The 19221-nt window shown below is 32.1% G+C and overlaps 1 protein-coding gene across 1 annotated transcript in view; it reads left to right on the forward strand.

Annotated features, from left to right (window-relative positions):
- The first annotated feature begins 1391 nt into the window (after positions 1 to 1391).
- LOC118942857 (dual specificity protein phosphatase 16-like) overlaps positions 1392 to 19221 on the forward strand; it is a 78763-nt gene continuing 60933 nt past the window's right edge. Inside the window, exon 1 of the mRNA XM_036956772.1 lies at positions 1392 to 1817. The gene's annotated coding sequence lies outside the window, so the exon portion shown is untranslated. The remainder of the gene's footprint in view (positions 1818 to 19221) is intronic.

Genomic DNA, 19221 nt, shown 5'->3' on the forward strand with positions numbered 1-19221 from the left:
CAGGAGGAACTTGGCTCTAGTCATATGAAGGCCATCTAGCCAGCAGGACTAACTTGGCTCTAGTCATATGAAGGGTTAAAGGGCATCTAGCCAGCAGGACTAACTTGGCTCTAGTCATATGAAGGCCATCTAGCCAGCAGGACTAACTTGGCTCTAGTCATATGAAGGGCATCTAGCCAGCAGGACTAACTTGGCTCTAGTCATATGAAGAGCATCTAGCTAGCAGAACTAACTTGGCTCTAGTCATATGAAGAGCATCTAGCCAGCAGGACTAACTTGGCTCCAATCATATGAAGAGCATCTAGCTAGCAGGACTAACTTGGCTCTAGTCATATGAAGGGTTAAAGGGCATCTAGCCAGCAGGAGGAACTTGGCTCTAGTCATATGAAGGCCATCTAGCCAGCAGGACTAACTTGGCTCTAGTCATATGAAGGGTTAAAGGGCATCTAGCCAGCAGGACTAACTTGGCTCTAGTCATATGAAGGCCATCTAGCCAGCAGGACTAACTTGGCTCTAGTCATATGAAGGGTTAAAGGGCATCTAGCCAGCAGGACTAACTTGGCTCTAGTCATATGAAGAGCATCTAGCCAGCAGGACTAACTTGGCTCTAGTCATATGAAGAGCATCTAGCCAGCAGGACTAACTTGGCTCTAGTCATATGAAGGGCATCTAGCCAGCAGGAGGAACTTGGCTCCAATCATATGAAGAGCATCTAGCCAGCAGGACTAACTTGGCTCTAGTCATATGAAGGGCATCTAGCCAGCAGGACTATCTTGGCTCTAGTCATATGAAGAGCATCTAGCCAGCAGGACTAACTTGGCTCTAGTCATATAAAGAGCATCTAGCCAGCAGGACTAACTTGGCTCTAGTCATATGAAGAGTTAAAGGGCATTTAGCCAGCAGGACTAACTTGGCTCTAGTCATATGAAGAGCATCTAGCCAGCAGGACTAACTTGGCTCTAGTCATATGAAGAGCATCTAGCCAGCAGAACTAACTTGGCTCTAGTCATATGAAGAGCATCTAGCCAGCAGGACTAACTTGGCTCTAGTCATATGAAGGGCATCTAGCCAGCAGGACTATCTTGGCTCTAGTCATATGAAGAGCATCTAGCCAGCAGGACTAACTTGGCTCTAGTCATATAAAGAGCATCTAGCCAGCAGGACTAACTTGGCTCTAGTCATATGAAGAGTTAAAGGGCATTTAGCCAGCAGGACTAACTTGGCTCTAGTCATATGAAGAGCATCTAGCCAGCAGGACTAACTTGGCTCTAGTCATATGAAGAGCATCTAGCCAGCAGAACTAACTTGGCTCTAGTCATATGAAGGGTTAAAGGGCATCTAGCCAGCAGGAGGAACTTGGCTCCAGTCCAATCACAGTCACAGTTTGTTTGCAGCTCATTAGACTACTGGTGCTTCGGCGCCCCGCCCCCTCATTCAAACGTCCTCAAAGTTATAAAATGCGTAATAACTTATGGGTTTTCTATGTGAGTAGATATGACACTGGCTACCCAACTCGGTAATAAGTTATTAACTCTATAAAGTCAGCAGTGAGATGGGGGTTTTATAGATGGTTTTGTGCCTTTAAGGCCGCCTGTTCATTAGGAGTTGGTTTCAAATGACGCCAACCTTTTATTTTTATCTCAATGACCTCATCCTCAATGGTTGAAGTTCACTAACCAGCGAATCTTTTTCATCTCATAGATTTTTGTAGTTTTCTTCTCTTTTACTCTTCATTAAACCGAGTTTACAACAACTTTAACTTGATAACAGATGTCGGTGATGTTAAACGGCGCTTTCTGACAGCGACTTCTCTAACGGTAAGTTTCCCCGAAATTTCTATAAATGACGAAGCGAGTATATCGCAACCGGGCCTTGTAAATTACGGAGTTTCCCATGTGAGTTGAACCGGGAGAGCAGAAAGTAACATAATGTACGAAACTGTACCAGGCGACTTTTACTAGAAATAAGAATTGGAGATCTGTCCTAATGTTCGACCGAATCGGCCCGACTCCGCATTTGATGTCACCTAGGTAGAACCTTGTTGGTGATTAGGAAGGTTAGTAGACTAGTTACCCATCCTAAGCAAAGTGACAGTCTAGAAGTTAGAGGGGAAATGTTCAACATCGACGCTACCGGTTTATATCAAAAGTGCTAAGTAATCAATTGAAATAATTATAGCAACCTATTGCTCTTGTAAAAACCATTAGGCCTAGACATGTAATGTGAGTGATCTTACAACGTAATCCTAGTAGACCTATCATTTATATTGGACCAGAAGGAAACTGTGTTATATAGTCTAGTCCTAGTCGGGGGGTTGTCGAGAGATATGAATGTAAATAAAGAGATACATCATAATTTAGTCACAGTAAAACACTGTCACAAACTCACACACTGTTTGATAACACTGTGAACGAGGAGACGTTATTACCATGTAATAATGACATGCCGGGGTTATTATGGGGCGGTCTACTTTTCTCACTTGTCATTAGAATTGTCCTTGGAAAAGAAGAATGAACAAGAGAAAGCTATTTACATACATGCAAACACCTGGCACGTACATCCACACCTGGCCCAAGGCTGGGCTGGTAGGGTTTTGTATCCTGGGAAGTATAGCAGGTGAATGTTATCAAGAGACAGTTTAGTTTTGTAAAAATATACAGTGCCTTCAGAAAGTATTCATACCCCTTGACTTATTCCCCATGTTGTTGTGTTACAGACTGAATTCAACATTTATTCAATTGATTTGTTGTCTCACCCATCGACACACAATACCCCATAATGTGAAAATAATAAAAATCCATGAGCAGTTTCCTTCCTCTCCGGCAACTGAGTTAGGAAGGAAGCCTGTATCTTTGTAGTGACTGGGTGTATTGATACACCATCCAAAGTGTAATGAATAACTTCATTGATAACAACATTCTATATCACTTCACCATGCTCAAAGGCTGCTTTTTAAAAACATTTTTACCCATCATCCAATGGGTGCCCTTCTTTGCGAGGCATTGGAAAACCTCTCTGGTCTTTGTTGTTGAATCTGTGTTTGAACTTCACTGCTCGACAGATCATTTTACGTGTGGGGTACAGAGATAAGGTAGTCATACAAAAATCACGTTAAACATTATTATTGCACTTATGCAACTTATTGTGTGACTTTTTAAGCACGTTTTTACTCCTGAACTTATTTAGGCTCGCCATAACACAAGGGTGACCTTTTTTTATTTTTAAATATTATTTTTATTTCACCTTTATTTAACCAGGTAGGTCAGTTGAGAACACCTTTATTTAACCAGGTAGGCCAGTTGAGAACACCTTTATTTAACCAGGTAGGCCAGTTGAGAACACCTTTATTTAACCAGGTAGGCCAGTTGAGAACACCTTTATTTAACCAGGTAGGCCAGTTGAGAACACCTTTATTTAACCAGGTAGGTCAGTTGAGAACACCTTTATTTAACCAGTTAGGCCAGTTGAGAACACCTTTATTTAACCAGGTAGGTCAGTTGAGAACAAGTTCTCATTTACAACTGCGACCTGGCCAAGATAAAGCAAAGCAGTTCAACACAGACAACAACACAGAGTTACACATGGAATAAACAAACATACAGTCAATAATACAGTCACCTCTGTTCTACATTACTATATACTAGTCATCTCTGTTCTACATTACTATATACTAGTCATCTCTGTTCTACATTACTATATACTAGTCATCTCTGTTCTACATTACTATATACGAGTCATCTCTGTTCTACATGACTATATACTAGTCATAGTCATCTCTGTTCTACATTATTATATACTAGTCATCTCTGTTCTACATGACTATATACTAGTCATCTCTGTTCTACATTACTATATACTAGTCATCTCTGTTCTACATTACTATATACTAGTCATAGTCATCTCTGTTCTACATTACTATATACTAGTCATCTCTGTTCTACATTACTATATACTAGTCATCTCTGTTCTACATGACTATATACTAGTCATCTCTGTTCTACATTATTATATACTAGTCATAGTCATCTCTGTTCTACATTACTATATACTAGTCATCTCTGTTCTACATTACTATATACTAGTCATCTCTGTTCTACATTATTATATACTAGTCATAGTCATCTCTGTTCTACATTACTATATACTAGTCATCTCTGTTCTACATTACTATATACTAGTCATCTCTGTTCTACATTACTATATACTAGTCATCTCTGTTCTACATTATTATATACTAGTCATAGTCATCTCTGTTCTACATTATTATATACTAGTCATAGTCATCTCTGTTCTACATTACTATATACTAGTCATCTCTGTTCTACATTACTATATACTAGTCATCTCTGTTCTACATTACTATATACTAGTCATCTCTGTTCTACATTACTATATACTAGCCATCTCTGTTCTACATTACTATATACTAGTCATCTCTGTTCTACATTACTATATACTAGCCATCTCTGTTCTACATGACTATATACTAGTCATCTCTGTTCTACATTACTATATACTAGTCATCTCTGTTCTACATTACTATATACTAGCCATCTCTGTTCTACATTACTATATACTAGCCATCTCTGTTCTACATTACTATATACTAGTCATCTCTGTTCTACATTATTATATACTAGTCATCTCTGTTCTACATTACTATATACTAGTCATCTCTGTTCTACATTACTATATACTAGTCATCTCTGTTCTACATTACTATATACTAGCCATCTCTGTTCTACATTACTATATACTAGTCATAGTCATCTCTGTTCTACATGACTATATACTAGTCATAGTCATCTCTGTTCTACATTACTATATACTAGTCATCTCTGTTCTACATTATTATATACTAGTCATAGTCATCTCTGTTCTACATTACTATATACTAGTCATAGTCATCTCTGTTCTACATTATTATATACTAGTCATCTCTGTTCTACATTACTATATACTAGTCATAGTCATCTCTGTTCTACATTACTATATACTAGTCATCTCTGTTCTACATTATTATATACTAGTCATCTCTGTTCTACATTACTATATACTAGTCATCTCTGTTCTACATTACTATATACTAGTCATCTCTGTTCTACATTACTATATACTAGTCATCTCTGTTCTACATTATTATATACTAGTCATCTCTGTTCATCTCTGTTCTACATTATTATATACTAGTCATCTCTGTTCATCTCTGTTCTACATTATTATATACTAGTCATAGTCATCTCTGTTCTACATTATTATATACTAGTCATAGTCATCTCTGTTCTACATTACTATATACTAGTCATCTCTGTTCTACATTACTATATACTAGCCATAGTCATCTCTGTTCTACATTATTATATACTAGTCATAGTCATCTCTGTTCTACATTACTATATACTAGTCATCTCTGTTCTACATTACTATATACTAGTCATCTCTGTTCTACATTACTATATACTAGTCATCTCTGTTCTACATTACTATATACTAGTCATCTCTGTTCTACATTACTATATACTAGTCATCTCTGTTCTACATAATTATATACTAGCCATAGTCATCTCTGTTCTACATTACTATATACTAGTCATCTCTGTTCTACATTACTATATACTAGCCATAGTCATCTCTGTTCTACATTACTATATACTAGTCATATCTGTTCTACATTATTATATACTAGTCATAGTCATCTCTGTTCTGCATTATTATATACTAGTCATCTCTGTTCTACATTATTATATACTAGTCATCTCTGTTCTACATTACTATATACTAGTCATCTCTGTTCTACATTATTATATACTAGTCATAGTCATCTCTGTTCTGCATTATTATATACTAGTCATCTCTGTTCTACATTATTATATACTAGTCATCTCTGTTCTACATTACTATATAATAGTCATCTCTGTTCTACATTACTATATACTAGTCATCTCTGTTCTACATTACTATATACTAGTCATCTCTGTTCTACATTATTATATACTAGTCATAGTCATCTCTGTTCTACATTACTATATACTAGTCATCTCTGTTCTACATTATTATATACTAGTCATAGTCATCTCTGTTCTACATTACTATATACTAGTCATAGTCATCTCTGTTCTACATTACTATATACTAGTCATCTCTGTTCTACATTACTATATACTAGTCATCTCTGTTCTACATTACTATATACTAGTCATAGTCATCTCTGTTCTACATTACTATATACTAGTCATCTCTGTTCTACATTACTATATACTAGCCATAGTCATCTCGGTTCTACATTATTATATACTAGTCATCTCTGTTCTACATTACTATATACTAGTCATCTCTGTTCTACATTACTATATACTAGTCATCTCTGTTCTACATTACTATATACTAGCCATAGTCATCTCTGTTCTACATTACTATATACTAGTCATCTCTGTTCTACATTATTATATACTAGTCATCTCTGTTCTACATTACTATATACTAGTCATCTCTGTTCTACATTACTATATACTAGTCATAGTCATCTCTGTTCTACATTACTATATACTAGTCATAGTCATCTCTGTTCTACATTACTATATACTAGTCATCTCTGTTCTACATTATTATATACTAGTCATCTCTGTTCTACATTACTATATACTAGTCATCTCTGTTCTACATTACTATATACTAGTCATCTCTGTTCTACATTACTATATACTAGTCATCTCTGTTCTACATTACTATATACTAGTCATCTCTGTTCTACATTACTATATACTAGTCATAGTCATCTCTGTTCTACATTACTATATACTAGTCATCTCTGTTCTACATTACTATATACTAGTCATCTCTGTTCTACATTACTATATACTAGTCATAGTCATCTCTGTTCTACATTACTATATACTAGTCATCTCTGTTCTACATTATTATATACTAGTCATCTCGGTTCTACATTACTATATACTAGTCATCTCTGTTCTACATTACTATATACTAGTCATCTCTGTTCTACATTACTATATACTAGTCATAGTCATCTCTGTTCTACATTACTATATACTAGTCATCTCTGTTCTACATTACTATATACTAGTCATCTCTGTTCTACATTACTATATACTAGTCATAGTCATCTCTGTTCTACATTACTATATACTAGTCATCTCTGTTCTACATTACTATATACTAGTCATCTCTGTTCTACATTATTATATACTAGTCATCTCTGTTCTACATTACTATATACTAGTCATCTCTGTTCTACATTACTATATACTAGTCATCTCTGTTCTACATTACTATATACTAGTCATCTCTGTTCTACATTACTATATACTAGCCATCTCTGTTCTACATTACTATATACTAGTCATCTCTGTTCTACATTACTATATACTAGTCATCTCTGTTCTACATTACTATATACTAGTCATCTCTGTTCTACATTACTATATACTAGTCATAGTCATCTCTGTTCTACATTACTATATACTAGTCATCTCTGTTCTACATTACTATATACTAGTCATCTCTGTTCTACATTACTATATACTAGTCATCTCTGTTCTACATTACTATATACTAGTCATAGTCATCTCTGTTCTACATTACTATATACTAGTCATCTCTGTTCTACATTACTATTAAACTAGTCATCTCTGTTCTACATTACTATATACTAATTATCTCTGTTCTACATTACTATATACTAGTAATCTCTGTTCTACATTACTATATACTAGTCATCTCTGTTCTACATTACTATATACTAGTCATCTCTGTTCTACATTACTATATACTAGTCATCTCTGTTCTACATTAATATATACTAGTCATCTCTGTTCTACATTACTATATACTAGTCATCTCTGTTCTACATTACTATATACTAGTCATCTCTGTTCTACATTACTATATACTAGTCATCTCTGTTCTACATTATTATATACTAGTCATCTCTGTTCTACATTACTATATACTAGTCATCTCTGTTCTACATTACTATATACTAGTCATCTCTGTTCTACATTATTGTATACTAGTCATCTCTGTTCTACATTATTATATACTAGTCATCTCTGTTCTACATTATTATATACTAGTCATCTCGGTTCTACATTATTATATGCTAGTCATCTCTGTTCTACATTACTATATACTAGTCATCTCTGTTCTACATTATTATATACTAGTCATAGTCATCTCGGTTCTACATTATTATATACTAGTCATAGTCATCTCTGTTCTACATTACTATATACTAGTCATGGTCATCTCTGTTCTACATTACTATATACTAGTCATCTCTGTTCTACATTATTATATACTAGTCATCTCTGTTCTACATTACTATATACTAGTCATCTCTGTTCTACATTACTATATACTAGTCATAGTCATCTCTGTTCTACATTACTATATGCTAGTCATCTCTGTTCTACATTACTATATACTAGTCATCTCTGTTCTACATTACTATATACTAGTCATCTCTGTTCTACATTACTATATACTAGTCATGGTCATCTCTGTTCTACATTACTATATACTAGTCATCTCTGTACTACATTACTATATACTAGTCATCTCTGTTCTACATTACTATATACTAGTCATCTCTGTTCTACATTATTATATACTAGTCATCTCTGTTCTACATTACTATATACTAGTCATCTCTGTACTACATTACTATATACTAGTCATCTCTGTTCTACATTACTATATACTAGTCATCTCTGTTCTACATTACTATATACTAGTCATCTCTGTTCTACATTACTATATACTAGTCATCTCTGTTCTACATTACTATATACTAGTCATCTCTGTTCTACATTATTATATACTAGTAATCTCTGTTCTACATTACTATATACTAGTCATCTCTGTTCTACATTACTATATACTAGTCATCTCTGTTCTACATTATTATATACTAGTCATAGTCATCTCTGTTCTACATTACTATATACTAGTCATCTCGGTTCTACATAATTATATACTAGTCATCTCTGTTCTACATTATTATATACTAGTCATCTCTGTTCTACATTACTATATACTAGCCATCTCTGTTCTACATTACTATATACTAGTCATCTCTGTTCTGCATTATTATATACTAGTCATCTCTGTTCTGCATTATTATATACTAGTCATCTCTGTTCTACATTATTATATACTAGTCATCTCTGTTCTACATTACTATATACTAGTCATCTCTGTTCTACATTACTATATACTAGTCATCTCTGTTCTACATTATTATATACTAGTCATAGTCATCTCTGTTCTACATTACTATATACTAGTCATAGTCATCTCTGTTCTACATTACTATATACTAGTCATCTCTGTTCTACATTACTATATACTAGTCATCTCTGTTCTACATTACTATATACTAGTCATCTCTGTTCTACATTACTATATACTAGTCATCTCTGTTCTACATTATTATATACTAGTCATAGTCATCTCTGTTCTACATTACTATATACTAGTCATAGTCATCTCTGTTCTACATTACTATATACTAGTCATCTCTGTTCTACATTACTATATACTAGTCATCTCTGTTCTACATTACTATATACTAGTCATCTCTGTTCTACATTAATATATACTAGTCATCTCTGTTCTACATTACTATATACTAGTCATCTCTGTTCTACATTACTATATACTAGTCATCTCTGTTCTACATTACTATATACTAGTCATCTCTGTTCTACATTATTATATACTAGTCATCTCTGTTCTACATTACTATATACTAGTCATCTCTGTTCTACATTACTATATACTAGTCATCTCTGTTCTACATTATTGTATACTAGTCATCTCTGTTCTACATTATTATATACTAGTCATCTCGGTTCTACATTACTATATACTAGTCATCTCTGTTCTACATTATTATATACTAGTCATCTCTGTTCTACATTATTATATACTAGTCATCTCGGTTCTACATTATTATATGCTAGTCATCTCTGTTCTACATTACTATATACTAGTCATCTCTGTTCTACATTATTATATACTAGTCATAGTCATCTCGGTTCTACATTATTATATACTAGTCATAGTCATCTCTGTTCTACATTACTATATACTAGTCATGGTCATCTCTGTTCTACATTACTATATACTAGTCATCTCTGTTCTACATTATTATATACTAGTCATCTCTGTTCTACATTACTATATACTAGTCATCTCTGTTCTACATTACTATATACTAGTCATAGTCATCTCTGTTCTACATTACTATATGCTAGTCATCTCTGTTCTACATTACTATATACTAGTCATCTCTGTACTACATTACTATATACTAGTCATCTCTGTTCTACATTACTATATACTAGTCATCTCTGTTCTACATTATTATATACTAGTCATCTCTGTTCTACATTACTATATACTAGTCATCTCTGTACTACATTACTATATACTAGTCATCTCTGTTCTACATTACTATATACTAGTCATCTCTGTTCTACATTACTATATACTAGTCATCTCTGTTCTACATTACTATATACTAGTCATCTCTGTTCTACATTACTATATACTAGTCATCTCTGTTCTACATTATTATATACTAGTAATCTCTGTTCTACATTACTATATACTAGTCATCTCTGTTCTACATTACTATATACTAGTCATCTCTGTTCTACATTATTATATACTAGTCATAGTCATCTCTGTTCTACATTACTATATACTAGTCATCTCGGTTCTACATAATTATATACTAGTCATCTCTGTTCTACATTATTATATACTAGTCATCTCTGTTCTACATTACTATATACTAGCCATCTCTGTTCTACATTACTATATACTAGTCATCTCTGTTCTGCATTATTATATACTAGTCATCTCTGTTCTGCATTATTATATACTAGTCATCTCTGTTCTACATTATTATATACTAGTCATCTCTGTTCTACATTACTATATACTAGTCATCTCTGTTCTACATTACTATATACTAGTCATCTCTGTTCTACATTATTATATACTAGTCATAGTCATCTCTGTTCTACATTACTATATACTAGTCATAGTCATCTCTGTTCTACATTACTATATACTAGTCATCTCTGTTCTACATTACTATATACTAGTCATCTCTGTTCTACATTACTATATACTAGTCATAGTCATCTCTGTTCTACATTACTATATACTAGTCATAGTCATCTCTGTTCTACATTACTATATACTAGCCATAGTCATCTCGGTTCTACATTATTATATACTAGTCATCTCTGTTCTACATTATTAAGTACTAGTCATCTCTGTTCTACATTACTATATACTAGTCATCTCTGTTCTACATTATTATATACTAGTCATCTCTGTTCTACATTACTATATACTAGTCATCTCTGTTCTACATTACTATATACTAGTCATCTCTGTTCTACATTACTATATACTAGTCATAGTCATCTCTGTTCTACATTACTATATACTAGTCATCTCTGTTCTACATTACTATATACTAGCCATAGTCATCTCTGTTCTACATTACTATATACTAGTCATCTCTGTTCTACATTATTATATACTAGTCATCTCTGTTCTACATTACTATATACTAGTCATCTCTGTTCTACATTACTATATACTAGTCATAGTCATCTCTGTTCTACATTACTATATACTAGCCATAGTCATCTCGGTTCTACATTATTATATACTAGTCATCTCTGTTCTACATTATTAAGTACTAGTCATCTCTGTTCTACATTACTATATACTAGTCATCTCTGTTCTACATTATTAAATACTAGTCATCTCTGTTCTACATTACTATATACTAGTCATCTCTGTTCTACATTACTATATACTAGTCATCTCTGTTCTACATTACTATGTACTAGTCATCTCTGTTCTACATTACTATATACTAGTCATAGTCATCTCTGTTCTACATTACTATATACTAGTCATAGTCATCTCTGTTCTACATTACTATATACTAGTCATCTCTGTTCTACATTATTATATACTAGTCATCTCGGTTCTACATTACTATATACTAGTCATCTCTGTTCTACATTACTATATACTAGTCATAGTCATCTCTGTTCTACATTACTATATACTAGTCATCTCTGTTCTACATTACTATATACTAGTCATCTCTGTTCTACATTACTATATACTAGTCATCTCTGTTCTACATTACTATATACTAGTAATCTCTGTTCTACATTACTATATACTAGTCATCTCTGTTCTACATTACTATATACTAGTCATAGTCATCTCGGTTCTACATTACTATATACTAGTCATCTCTGTTCTACATTACTATATACTAGTCATCTCTGTTCTACATTACTATATACTAGTCATCTCTGTTCTACATTACTATATACTAGTAATCTCTGTTCTACATTACTATATACTAGTCATCTCTGTTCTACATTACTATATACTAGTCATAGTCATCTCTGTTCTACATTACTATATACTAGTCATCTCTGTTCTACATTACTATATACTAGCCATAGTCATCTCTGTTCTACATTACTATATACTAGTCATCTCTGTTCTACATTATTATATACTAGTCATAGTCATCTCTGTTCTACATTATTATATACTAGCCATAGTCATCTCTGTTCTACATTACTATATACTAGTCATCTCTGTTCTACATTACTATATACTAGTCATCTCTGTTCTACATTACTATATACTAGCCATAGTCATCTCTGTTCTACATTACTATGTACTAGTCATAGTCATCTCTGTTCTACATTACTATATACTAGTCATGGTCATCTCTGTTCTACATTACTATATACTAGTCATCTCTGTTCTACATTACTATATACTAGTCATCTCTGTTCTACATTACTATATACTAGTCATCTCGGTTCTACATTATTATATGCTAGTCATCTCTGTTCTACATTACTATATACTAGTCATCTCTGTTCTACATTATTATATACTAGTCATAGTCATCTCGGTTCTACATTATTATATACTAGTCATAGTCATCTCTGTTCTACATTACTATATACTAGTCATGGTCATCTCTGTTCTACATTACTATATACTAGTCATCTCTGTTCTACATTACTATATACTAGTCATCTCTGTTCTACATTACTATATACTAGTCATCTCTGTTCTACATTACTATATACTAGTCATCTCTGTTCTACATTACTATATACTAGTCATCTCTGTTCTACATTACTATATACTAGTCATCTCGGTTCTACATTATTATATACTAGTCATCTGTGTTCTACATTATTATATACTAGTCATCTCGGTTCTACATTATTATATGCTAGTCATCTCTGTTATACATTACTATATACTAGTCATCTCTGTTCTACATTACTATATACTAGTCATAGTCATCTCTGTTCTACATTACTATATACTAGCCATCTCTGTTCTACATTACTATATACTAGTCATCTCTGTTCTACATTACTATATACTAGTCATAGTCATCTCTGTTCTACATTACTATATACTAGTCATCTCTGTTCTACATTATTATATACTAGTCATAGTCATCTCTGTTCTACATTACTATATACTAGTCATCTCGGTTCTACATAATTATATACTAGTCATCTCTGTTCTACATTATTATATACTAGTCATCTCGGTTCTACATTATTATATGCTAGTCATCTCTGTTATACATTACTATATACTAGTCATCTCTGTTCTACATTACTATATACTAGTCATAGTCATCTCTGTTCTACATTACTATATACTAGCCATCTCTGTTCTACATTACTATATACTAGTCATCTCTGTTCTACATTATTATATACTAGTCATCTCTGTTCTACATTACTATATACTAGTCATAGTCATCTCTGTTCTACATTACTATATACTAGTCATCTCTGTTCTACATTACTATATACTAGTCATCTCTGTTCTACATTACTATATACTAGTCATCTCTGTTCTACATTACTATATACTAGTCATCTCTGTTCTACATTACTATATACTAGTCATCTCTGTTCTACATTACTATATACTAGTCATAGTCATCTCTGTTCTACATTACTATATACTAGTCATCTCTGTTCTACATTACTATATACTAGTCATCTCTGTTCTACATTATTATATACTAGTCATCTCTGTTCTACATTACTATATACTAGCCATCTCTGTTCTACATTACTATATACTAGTCATCTCTGTTCTACATTACTATATACTAGTCATCTCTGTTCTACATTACTATATTCTAGTCATCTCTGTTCTACATTACTATATACTAGTCATAGTCATCTCTGTTCTACATTACTATATACTAGTCATCTCTGTTCTACATTACTATATACTAGTCATCTCTGTTCTACATTACTATATACTAGTCATCTCTGTTCTACATTACTATATACTAGTCATAGTCATCTCTGTTCTACATTACTATATACTAGTCATCTCTGTTCTACATTACTATTAAACTAGTCATCTCTGTTCTACATTACTATATACTAATTATCTCTGTTCTACATTACTATATACTAGTAATCTCTGTTCTACATTACTATATACTAGTCATCTCTGTTCTACATTACTATATACTAGTCATCTCTGTTCTACATTACTATATACTAGTCATCTCTGTTCTACATTAATATATACTAGTCATCTCTGTTCTACATTACTATATACTAGTCATCTCTGTTCTACATTACTATATACTAGTCATCTCTGTTCTACATTACTATATACTAGTCATCCCTGTTCTACATTATTATATACTAGTCATCTCTGTTCTACATTACTATATACTAGTCATCTCTGTTCTACATTACTATATACTAGTCATCTCTGTTCTACATTATTGTATACTAGTCATCTCTGTTCTACATTATTATATACTAGTCATCTCGGTTCTACATTACTATATACTAGTCATCTCTGTTCTACATTATTATATACTAGTCATCTCTGTTCTACATTATTATATACTAGTCATCTCGGTTCTACATTATTATATGCTAGTCATCTCTGTTCTACATTACTATATACTAGTCATCTCTGTTCTACATTATTATATACTAGTCATAGTCATCTCGGTTCTACATTATTATATACTAGTCATAGTCATCTCTGTTCTACATTACTATATACTAGTCATGGTCATCTCTGTTCTACATTACTATATACTAGTCATCTCTGTTCTACATTACTATATACTAGTCATCTCTGTTCTACATTACTATATACTAGTCATCTCTGTTCTACATTACTATATACTAGTCATCTCTGTTCTACATTACTATATACTAGTCATCTCTGTTCTACATTACTATATACTAGTCATCTCGGTTCTACATTATTATATACTAGTCATCTGTGTTCTACATTATTATATACTAGTCATCTCGGTTCTACATTATTATATGCTAGTCATCTCTGTTATACATTACTATATACTAGTCATCTCTGTTCTACATTACTATATACTAGTCATAGTCATCTCTGTTCTACATTACTATATACTAGCCATCTCTGTTCTACATTACTATATACTAGTCATCTCTGTTCTACATTACTATATACTAGTCATAGTCATCTCTGTTCTACATTACTATATACTAGTCATCTCTGTTCTACATTATTATATACTAGTCATAGTCATCTCTGTTCTACATTACTATATACTAGTCATCTCGGTTCTACATAATTATATACTAGTCATCTCTGTTCTACATTATTATATACTAGTCATCTCGGTTCTACATTATTATATGCTAGTCATCTCTGTTATACATTACTATATACTAGTCATCTCTGTTCTACATTACTATATACTAGTCATAGTCATCTCTGTTCTACATTACTATATACTAGCCATCTCTGTTCTACATTACTATATACTAGTCATCTCTGTTCTACATTATTATATACTAGTCATCTCTGTTCTACATTACTATATACTAGTCATAGTCATCTCTGTTCTACATTACTATATACTAGTCATCTCTGTTCTACATTACTATATACTAGTCATCTCTGTTCTACATTACTATATACTAGTCATCTCTGTTCTACATTACTATATACTAGTCATCTCTGTTCTACATTACTATATACTAGTCATCTCTGTTCTACATTACTATATACTAGTCATAGTCATCTCTGTTCTACATTACTATATACTAGTCATCTCTGTTCTACATTACTATATACTAGTCATCTCTGTTCTACATTATTATATACTAGTCATCTCTGTTCTACATTACTATATACTAGCCATCTCTGTTCTACATTACTATATACTAGTCATCTCTGTTCTACATTACTATATACTAGTCATCTCTGTTCTACATTACTATATTCTAGTCATCTCTGTTCTACATTACTATATACTAGTCATAGTCATCTCTGTTCTACATTACTATATACTAGTCATCTCTGTTCTACATTACTATATACTAGTCATCTCTGTTCTACATTACTATATACTAGTCATCTCTGTTCTACATTACTATATACTAGTCATAGTCATCTCTGTTCTACATTACTATATACTAGTCATCTCTGTTCTACATTACTATTAAACTAGTCATCTCTGTTCTACATTACTATATACTAATTATCTCTGTTCTACATTACTATATACTAGTAATCTCTGTTCTACATTACTATATACTAGTCATCTCTGTTCTACATTACTATATACTAGTCATCTCTGTTCTACATTACTATATACTAGTCATCTCTGTTCTACATTAATATATACTAGTCATCTCTGTTCTACATTACTATATACTAGTCATCTCTGTTCTACATTACTATATACTAGTCATCTCTGTTCTACATTACTATATACTAGTCATCCCTGTTCTACATTATTATATACTAGTCATCTCTGTTCTACATTACTATATACTAGTCATCTCTGTTCTACATTACTATATACTAGTCATCTCTGTTCTACATTATTGTATACTAGTCATCTCTGTTCTACATTATTATATACTAGTCATCTCGGTTCTACATTACTATATACTAGTCATCTCTGTTCTACATTATTATATACTAGTCATCTCTGTTCTACATTATTATATACTAGTCATCTCGGTTCTACATTATTATATGCTAGTCATCTCTGTTCTACATTACTATATACTAGTCATCTCTGTTCTACATTATTATATACTAGTCATAGTCATCTCGGTTCTACATTATTATATACTAGTCATAGTCATCTCTGTTCTACATTACTATATACTAGTCATGGTCATCTCTGTTCTACATTACTATATACTAGTCATCTCTGTTCTACATTATTATATACTAGTCATCTCTGTTCTACATTACTATATACTAGTCATCTCTGTTCTACATTACTATATACTAGTCATAGTCATCTCTGTTCTACATTACTATATGCTAGTCATCTCTGTTCTACATTACTATATACTAGTCATCTCTGTTCTACATTACTATATACTAGTCATCTCTGTTCTACATTACTATATACTAGTCATCTCTGTTCTACATTATTATATACTAGTCATCTCTGTTCTACATTACTATATACTAGTCATCTCTGTACTACATTACTATATACTAGTCATCTCTGTTCTACATTACTATATACTAGTCATCTCTGTTCTACATTACTATATACTAGTCATCTCTGTTCTACATTACTATATACTAGTCATCTCTGTTCTACATTACTATATACTAGTCATAGTCATCTCTGTTCTACATTACTATATACTAGTCATCTCTGTTCTACATGACTATATACTAGTCATCTCTGTTCTACATTATTATATACTAGTCATCTCTGTTCTACATTACTATATACTAGTCATCTCTGTTCTACATTACTATATACTAGTCATCTCTGTTCTACATTACTATATACTAGTCATCTCTGTTCTACATTATTATATACTAGTCATCTCTGTTCTACATTATTATATACTAGTCATCTCTGTTCTACATTACTATATACTAGTCATAGTCATCTCTGTTCTACATTACTATATACTAGTCATCTCTGTTCTACATTACTATATACTAGTCATCTCTGTTCTACATTATTATATACTAGTCATCTCTGTTCTACATTACTATATACTAGTCATCTCTGTTCTACATTACTATATACTAGTCATCTCTGTTCTACATTACTATATACTAGTCATCTCTGTTCTACATTATTATATACTAGTCATCTCTGTTCTACATTATTATATACTAGTCATCTCTGTTCTACATTACTATATACCAGTCATCTCGGTTCTACATTACTATATACTAGTCATCTCGGTTCTACATTATTATATACTAGTCATAGTCATCTCTGTTCTACATTACTATATACTAGTCATCTCTGTTCTACATTACTATATACTAGTCATCTCGGTTCTACATTATTATATACTAGTCATCTCTGTTCTACAATATTATATACTAGTCATCTCTGTTCTACATTACTATATACTAGCCATAGTCATCTCTGTTCTACATTACTATATACTAGTCATCTCTGTTCTACATTAATATATACTAGTCATCTCTGTTCTACATTACTATATACTAGTCATCTCTGTTCTACATTACTATATACTAGTCATAGTCATCTCTGTTCTACATTATTATATACTAGTCATCTCTGTTCTACATTACTATATACTAGTCATCTCTGTTCTACATTACTATATACTAGTCATCTCTGTTCTACATTATTATATACTAGTCATAGTCATCTCTGTTCTACATTACTATATACTAGTCATCTGTTCTACATTACTATATACTAGTCATCTCTGTTCTACATTACTATATACTAGTCATCTCTGTTCTACATTATTATATACTAGTCATCTCTGTTCTACATTATTATATACTAGTCATCTCTGTTCTACATTACTATATACTAGTCATCTGTTCTACATTACTATATACTAGTCATAGTCATCTCTGTTCTACATTATTATATACTAGTCATAGTCATCTCTGTTCTACATTACTATATACTAGTCATCTGTTCTACATTACTATATACTAGTCATAGTCATCTCTGTTCTACATTATTATATACTAGTCATAGTCATCTCTGTTCTACATTACTATATACTAGTCATCTCTGTTCTACATTATTATATACTAGTCATCTCTGTTCTACATTACTATATACTAGCCATAGTCATCTCTGTTCTACATTAC

This window comes from Oncorhynchus mykiss, chromosome 21 (genome assembly GCF_013265735.2).
Source record: "Oncorhynchus mykiss isolate Arlee chromosome 21, USDA_OmykA_1.1, whole genome shotgun sequence".
NCBI lineage: Eukaryota > Metazoa > Chordata > Actinopteri > Salmoniformes > Salmonidae > Oncorhynchus > Oncorhynchus mykiss.